Here is a 9,021-nt window from a genome sequence, read left to right on the forward strand (position 1 = left end):
CTCCCCCAACTTGTAAATTAGAGTAATATACAAGTTTAACAGATATTTGATGATGTCAAAAACATGAAGTACAAATGCATGAGAATTTGACTAGATAACTACAACTTACAGTCCTTAAAGCTTTACCAACTTTAACTTCTGATAACAACTTCAGTCTGTATAGATATCAGAATTTGAGTAGTTGTAGATCTTGACTTGGCTTCACCTTCTGATCTCTCTGATGTCAGGAGTTGTTTTGAGATAGTTCTTTAACAAACATCTCTAAACATATCTGAGTTCATCAATCATCCTCCTTTTAGCATCTTTAAGCTCTGCAGATTCTTCACCAGTTTGGAAGATAGCAGCCCTGAGATCATTAATTCTAGCTTTTCTTATGTCTTGATCTAGTCTGATCAAATATGCCTTGTCAGACTCAAGATTGAATTCTACAGCCTTGTAACCCAGAAATGTAGTTATAATCTTAGCAGAGTCAGGCTTCATCTCAACAATATCACCCTTTTGATCTCTGTACTTTGGAAGATATGTGCTGTCAGACTTTACAGAATAAAGCCTTTTCTGTCTGAATTTGAGTCTTCAAATAGTTTGCAGCACTTTCTGTTATTCTGTCATTCACTTGAAGGAAGAATAATACATGTTCCAATTCTTCAAAATACTTCAGTGGAATAGTATTTTCCCTTATATGGTAAACCCTACCATCTGTCATGAAGTACAAAAAGATGTGTTCTTTCAAGTAGGTATGGTAAACCATTTGTACAGATTCTAGTTGATTCAATCTTTCAGGAGTTGCTCCAATACCTGGTTCACTTAAGGAAGTTGGATCATTGGTTGTGTTCTGTACTCTTCTTTCATCAGCACTACCCAATCCAGATTTATCTCTTGCTTCCTTTCCAATAACCACTCTTGCTTCAAAACCACTTGATGCAGTCTTCAAAGGTTGAGTCTGTTTGGCTTTGGTGAATCCTGGTAGGAGTAACTTTGAAGGTTTAACATGAGCAATGTCAGAGGTTTCCTTTGATTTATCTTCTGATATCAAGTCAACTTGAGCTATGTCAGAGGTTACTTGCTTCTTTGTAATATCAGAACTAACTATATCTTGACTCTGAACAACTTGAGTCATGTCAGAGATTGTCTTAGAAATCTTTCTCGAAATCAGAGTAAGATCAGCATCTTCAACAGTAATTTCTTCATCCACAAGAGGCACATAAACCTTTTTAGGTTCACCAACTTTTTCTTTGCCTTTGGACCTTGGATCTATCTGCAATTGTGATTTAGCCTTGGTTGTCTCAACATTTGTCCTTTCTCTTATCACAATGCCTTTGGCCTTAGGAAGTTTCTTTTTACCAACAGAAGCTTCAGATTTAGAATTGACTTTTTCTGACTTAAGTCTAGCCTCTTCTTCCATCAGACTCTCAAAGTCCATTCCTGGATTTTCCTTCAGAAATAACTGTCTTGATATTTCTTCATCAAGATCCAAAAGTTCATCATAACTTATTCTTTTACCAGTATCAGAAGTAATTCTTTTTCCAGTATCAGAACTTGTTTTATGACTTGTAGCTTTAGCTCTTCTTGATGAAAAACCACTACCTTGACCATGACCTCCACCCATTCAGAGTTTCCCTGGTCATCTTTTTCATCATCCTTCCCCTTCAGTGTCTTAATAGTTTTGCATTTGGACTTAATTACTTTCTCCCCCTTTTTGGCATCAGTAGGTAAGAGAAGAGAGACAAACAATTCCACTGAGGATTGGATTTCATCAAGTTAAGATTGTTGAGAAGCTTGATTTTTCAAAATATCATCAATCTGAGACTGTTGCTTCCCTTGGGTCTTCTCAATGTAAGCAACTCTGTCAAAGGTAGGTTGAAAGAAGGATTTCTTGTCAATTTTCTTAGTCATGTCTTGCTTGAGCAATTCTTCCTGAATTTTATGCAGCTCTGCATGAGTTGTTGAATGTAGACCTTGAAGATGTCTAGTACTCAATGCAGTAACTCGAAGTTGTGTCTTGAAATCTTCATTAACTAAGAACTCATCAGCTTTTGCAAGATGCTCAGCAAGAATCTTTTCAGATGGAACAAAAGTAATTGTGTTCCATTCCTTAGTCCACTCTTGTCCTCTAGGAGTTTCACTCCAAGGTACTGCTGCATCTCCTCGAACAAAGTTCTTGACTAGTTCAGATTTAGAAACAGTCTGTTGAGGTGCATGTCCTGAAGGACCAGCTTCATCAGCATCTGCATTTATAGCAGTATCACCAGTATTATCAGCATTTGCAGTATCAGAACTTACAGAATCAGCATCTTCTGATAAAAGAACAGTATGAGAAGCTATTGAGACTTCAACATCATCCTCTAAGTGCTGATCTGCTTCCAAGTTCTGATCAACATCCAAAGTCTGATGCTCACCTATATTCCGATCATCAACATCTAGATGCAGAGAAGGTGTTGTAGACAATTCTGGAGTTTCATTAGCATCAGTAAGAGGTGTTGTTGATGGATTTATTGTTGTTGGAGCTTCTAAGTAGAGAACCTCAAGCATAACTAGATTGTGAATATCAATTTCAGCACTTGTGCCTGGGTCTTCAGTAGATACTGGTTCATGTACAGGAGACACAGGTGGTGTAGTTGCTTTGTCTGTAGCAGCTTCCCGAGTTGGTGACAATGGAGGTGGAGATGCAGTAGCTTCAGCAAATTCTGGCTCTTTTGAGATCAGAGATTCCTGATCTCCTTCCTTAGCTGCTACTTCCTCATCATCTGAAGCTGGCCTGTGAGCTCTCTATTTCTTTCTTTTCTTTGAAGGTGTAGATTCCTTGGGAGTTTCAGCATAAGACATTCTTCTAAGCCTTTTGAGAAGCTTAGATCCCCTAATACTAGTATCCTTCTGAGAAGGGACCTTCTCAGCTTCTTCAACAACAGGTTCTGATGCAGAAACCTGTTTCTCACTGTCTGAGTCATCTCTCAGAACAATCCTCCTTCTCTTCTGTGATGCCTGAGGAACAGTCTTTGTCCACTTGGGCTTGGAAGATGAAGGCTTCACATTATGTGCTGATGATGAAGGTTGAGGTATCTGTGAAGTTTTGAGATGTTTTCTGACAGAAGGTTGAGTAGAGTGAGGTGTATGTGTGGTATGTTCTGATGGTTTTGAGTTGTTTGGGTTATGTTGGTGGGTTGTACATCAGGGTAAACAGATCTGTAGGTTTGAGATTCAGCATTTACCAAGATCTGTTTTACAGACTGAGGTATCTGTAAGGGTCTAACCACCTTTTTCTTAAGGTCAGCATTTACCAAGTCATTAAAAGCACGTTTTGCAAGTTTAAAAGGTGGAAATAAAGAACTGGCTGGTTGGGGTTCATTAGTACAGCAAAAGGTATATATAAGCTGACAGAATCTAGCAAAGTAAACTACATTTCTATCCTCTGTCATCCTATCCTCAATAAAGCCTAGCACAACACTTGCAAAATCAAAATGAGTTTGGTGAATAATAGCATACCCGATGTGCTGACTCATGATTGGAATGGCATCAAAGTTGGAACACTTATTGCCAAATGCTTTAGTGATGCAGTCGCAGAAAAAGCTCCATTCCTTTCTGATATGTGCTCGTTTCAACTGTCCAAGCTTGGCCAAACTCTTCTCATACCCCAAATTGGCCATGAGCTACTGTAGAGCTGGTTCCTCCGGTGTTGAGAAAATGCAGCCTTCTACTAAGTGTAGAGCTTTACGAACTGCTCCAGGAGTTACCACATGCTCAACATCATTTACTTCAAAGATAATGCTTGGAGTTCCAGTAGCACCACCATTATCAAAATGTCCAGTCCGCCAAAACGTCAGAACTTGTTGGCTGAAAATGACTTGAGGCTGGGTCAATGCATACCCAATTTCACTGTATGCTAGAAGATCTTGTACAAAGTGTAACTCAGATGGAGCTTCATCATGATTTAAGATTGCAGCATAGTTGTTGGGAACGAACTTGGCTCCATCTATGATCAAATCCTTAGGTGCCATGAGAAAAATTGAGAATTAAGGTTGCCTGTAAGGTGTTTGATAAAATGTTTGTATGAAAAACAACGTCAGGAGATGAGAGAGAATATAATTAAAGAAAGAGAGATAAAGTGTGAAAGTAAATAAAAGATTGTACAATCTTCTCTCTCTTTTACTTATACATGGTAAAAAAAATAACCGTTGGACACCTGTCAGACATGCAGCAGTAAAGAATAATTAATGGGCACGGGAAAACAGTAATCATTACTTATCACATGCAGTTTTTCAAGGAAAAACCGTTCCACTTACCAAGTAATCCCATTAAGTAAGGTAATTCAGTTTTAATTCAAAATTTAAATTGTTCCCACTTATTAAATCATTTTCACTGCGAAACCAATATTCTGTAAAAATACACCAAGTGAGAGAATAACCAAAAAAATAAATCAAGTAAACAGGTACTGCCATGTCAGAATCAGAACTTGATTTGTATCAGTAATAAAATGGTCATCAGAATATGGATAAATCAGGATTTAAAAATGTATCAGAATTTCAAACAACTCAGAGACAACATCTTACAAAAATATAAAAATTCCATTAATATATTAAGAGAATACATTCATGAAATTGAAATTACAGCACAAGATTACAAGAGTGTCCTAAGCTACAAATCCTATCAGCATCAACTATTGTCCTAAGCTAAGAAGCCTGACAAAGCTGATGGTGAAGAGAAACAGGGAGCAAAAACTATTTCTTCTTCCTGCTCTCAACAAAGAGAATAGCGAGTCGTATGATTCACTCCTGCTGTCGAAGAAGACGGAGATGAAGTTCTCTTCGAACTGTCAACATATAACATTTAATAACCTCTGGAAATTGAATCCAGAGATTGTGAGGGATGTTGGCGATAGGGTATGGAGTTCGAATTCCATTTATAAAGACATGTACAGTCTCATCGCCATAATTGTAAAACTAGCCAAATGCAGCCATTTTTGGTGTTAAGAATAAAATGAGAGTGAGTTTGTGAGGAATTTAGAGATGTGCTGGCTGGAGTGAAGTGTTGGTTTATATAGGCAATGGAATGCTAGGAGACGCAAGGAAAATTTAATGCTGACAGGTAGAAATAATTCTACCTCGTCTCCCTAGACTGAGGAGAATAAAAACAGCCATTGGAAGTGTAAAACAGGGTTTAATGCGCACAAGAAACAAGTAAATATTACTGTGCATGGACGTGTACCACTAACCCTAATTGTATTAACTGTTAATATTCCACTCAAACATATTCTGATTTAATATAAGACTGTTTCAGATTTTAACCACAAATAAGTCAAGTAAAGAATCAGAATTTAATATCAGCACTTAGACTTATATTAAAACTTAACAGTCATCAGAACATGATTTCTTAACTCGAAAAGTTGAATGCCTATCTCTGTAATTCTTCACACAAATTCTGATTTCGGTTCTTCAGAACTTAATCATCAGAACTTCCATTAGAACCTGTCCTCAGAATTTATGCAATCTGCCACATAAACTGTTCATCTAAAACAACATTGATCGCCACAGTAATTTTTATCATTCATATGGAGTGTAAGTGTGTGCATTAAGCTAAATATCAGACAAAGAGTAAAGTCTGATTCACTTACATCTTAGAAATAAGGCATAACTGATAAGTGGCATTTTATACCACTTAGAACGTCTTAAAATGGCTTAAATTGGTGTCTTGAAATCAAGTATTTTGTGTATTTGATGCGTTTTTCTAGTGTTTATGTATTTCAGGGTATTAGTTGCATTTCGGAGGAGGAATCATCAAGAATAAGCCTTGGCATGTGTTCACCATTGCGAGAGGAAGAGAACGGGCAGATTATAGCGAAGAAACGGAGCAAATCGGGAATTTTTCCAGTAGGGTCCTGCGCGCCCGCGCAGCAATGCTGAGCGGCCGCGCAGCAGCCTTGCGCGCCCGCGCAGAAATGCTGAGCGGCCGCGCAGGGTCGGGAAAAAAGCTGAATTATTTTAGACTTCTACTTCTGTTTGGCTTCCAACTTCTATGTAATCTGAGTTTTATGGGACTATTATATAAGTAGATTTGAGACGTTTTCATAGAGAATAAGAAGGAGATTATGTTTTAAATTGTGTTGGCGCAAGAAGCGAAGGAGATAAGGAAGAAGACCGATTTAGCACACTGCAGCGAAGAGGAAGCATATATTCTTGTGATTCTTGTTTCGTTGTAACGTTGGATGCTAGTTTTCTTGCTTTGACTTATTTACTCTTGTGACGTACTCAGTTTTAATATAATTAGTTTAGTTATTATTTTCTTGTGTTGATTATCATGATTTCATATGAACCCATGATGGCGATAAGTTTTATTATGGGCTAATCGTGATCATGGGGTTGCAACGGATTTATTATGAACTTCTTTAGTTAATTGTTTAATACTTTAGTGTGTGATGATTGCATGATATCTAGTATTGGTTGTGCGTATTCGTCTTATGTGCGTCGCGAACATATAAGATAGGGTGTTAATCTCTTGTGAAGCGACGGTGGATCTTGAGATTTAGAACTTGCCATGCTAGCATAGGTTCATGTACGTTGTGCATGATTAGTGGGTAACTCTAACAGTTTTATTTGCCCTATGTAATCAAAAGGAATAACTTGTGCTTAAATTGTTGTGTTGTCAATTTCTGTAGACATATAGGAACTCAACATAATTGATGACTATTCAACTTCTATCTTAATTGTGGATGCTTGGTAGAATGGTATTAGTACAATGAAAGTTGGCTTTTATCAGTTTCGTGTTAATCGATTAATATCATCACTGTCACATGCTAAAGGTAATAACAATGGCTATAGAAGGAAGTAATAATGAAGTTGTGATCTCATGAGTGTTTTATTATTGATAAGTTGAAGTGTTAGTTAAGTGGTTAATTAAGTAGTTAAGTATAGTTAATATTTAATCAACAATTTTAGGCGTTATTATCTTAACATTGAGAAGTAGTCATACATTGGTGAGTGAGTTTAATTAGACAAAAACTTAGTCTGAGTCTCTGAGGGAACGAACTAGAAAGTATTCTATATTATTTGCGAACGCGTATACTTGCGTGAATATTAGTGCGTGATTTCGCCCTAACAAGTTTTTGGCGCCGCTGCCGGGGACTCGGCGTATTTGTTTAGTTTATGTACTTACCATCATTGGTCATTAGGACTCAGTGATTAGGACGTAGTAGTTAATTACTCTTTTCGGTTGTGTTTCAGGTACTTTAGCAAGCATTTATGCAAACTCGTTCTCGTGCTCGCAAGAGGACCTTAGATACAGCTGAGGAGAAAGACGAAGTTCTTGATACTCCGGAGAAGTTAGATTTTGAGGATTCGGATTCCGGAACTGAGCAGAAAGAACCAGTAAACATGGGAGATCGTATTGTTCAAGCTGATCCAGCTCTTATGGATTTTTCTCGGCCTAAAATTGATGACATTCAGTCAAGCATCCTTCATCCGGCTATTCAAGCTAACACCTTTGAAATCAAGCCGGGCACTATTCAGATGGTGCAGAATTCTGTTTCTTTTGGAGGAGCGGCAACTGAAGACCCCAACATGCACATAAGGAATTTTGTCGAGATCTGCAGCACTTTTAAGTATAATGGCGTGACTAATGAGGCTATCAAGTTGAGGCTTTTCCCATTCTCACTGAGGGATAAGGCTAAAGACTGGTTACATTCTGAACCAGCTGGGTCCATCACTACGTGGCAAGATCTTGCACAAAAGTTTCTGGTGAAGTTTTATCCAATGGCAAAGACTGCTGCTATGAGGAGTGCTCTTACTCAGTTTGCGCAACAACCTACAGAATCTATGTGCGAGGCTTGGGAACGCTACAAGGAAATGTTGAGAAAATGTCCACATCATGGAATTCCGGATTGGATGGTAATCACTGGTTTTTATAATGGTTTGGGGGCCCAATCTCGGCCCATGCTCGATGCAGCAGCTGGAGGCGCCTTATGGGCTAAAAGCTATACTGAGGCGTATAATCTTATAGAGACAATGGCTGCAAATGAGCATCAAAACCCAACTCAGAGGATGACGTCAGGCAAGGTAGCAGGTATTCTGGAAGTTGATGCAGCCACCGCTATTGCAGCCCAGCTCCAATCGCTATCAATGAAGGTTGATTCTTTGGCTACGTATGGAGTTAATCAAATAGCTATGGTTTGTGAGCTTTGTGCAGGTTCTCATGCTACGGATCAGTGTTCTCTTGTCAATGAATCTGTTCAGTATGTGAATAATTATCAGCGTCAACAGCAGCCTGTGCCAGTGACCTATCATCCTAACAACAGAAATCATCCAAATTTCAGCTGGGGGAATAATCAGAATGCTATTCAGCCATCATATCAGCAAGGAGTAAGTAAACAGTTTAACCCACCTGGATTCCAGCAACCACAGCAGTATGCTACAAGGCAATCATATCCTCAACAGGGAAGTGCAGCTGCACCTACTAGTGCTGATTTTGAGGAACTTAAGCTGTTGTGCAAGAGTCAGGCGGTTTCTATCAAGACCTTGGAAAATCAAATCGGTCAATTAGCCAATGCAGTGCTCAATCGTCAACCTGGCACTCTTCCCAGTGACACGGAAGTACCAGGCAGGAAGGAAGCTAAAGAGCAAGTCAAGGCTATTACCTTAAGGTCTGGAAAAGTAGCTGATGCTGAAAAGGCAAAAGAAGTCGAAGCTGAAGTTAGAGATGAAGAATCTAAGCAAAAGGAGAAAGTGGCGGAACCAAAGAAGACTATTGTTGAACACACTCTGCCTGAGGTTAATACAGGGGAGAAACAACTCTATCCTCCACCACCTTTTCCTAAGAGATTGCAGTAACAAAAGCTGGATAGACAGTTCGGGAAGTTTCTGGAGGTGTTCAAGAAACTTCACATCAATATACCTTTCGCTGAGGCTCTGGAACAAATGCCTAGTTATGCGAAGTTTATGAAGACTATTCTTTCAAGGAAGGTGAAACTGGATGACCTTGAAACCGTTGCTCTCACGGAAGAATGCAGCGCGGTTCTGCAACAAAAGTTACCACCAA

At 38.8% G+C, this 9,021-nt stretch overlaps 1 non-coding gene across 1 annotated transcript; it reads right to left on the bottom strand.

Annotated features, from left to right (window-relative positions):
- Positions 1-7,754: 7,754 nt before the first annotated feature.
- On the bottom strand, positions 7,755-7,861 carry LOC141715810 (small nucleolar RNA R71). The gene has a single exon (XR_012572559.1). It is a non-coding gene; the product is annotated as a small nucleolar RNA R71 (small nucleolar RNA).
- Positions 7,862-9,021: the final 1,160 nt, after the last annotated feature.

This window comes from Apium graveolens, chromosome 3, assembly GCF_009905375.1.
Source record: "Apium graveolens cultivar Ventura chromosome 3, ASM990537v1, whole genome shotgun sequence".
Classification (NCBI taxonomy): domain Eukaryota; kingdom Viridiplantae; phylum Streptophyta; class Magnoliopsida; order Apiales; family Apiaceae; genus Apium; species Apium graveolens.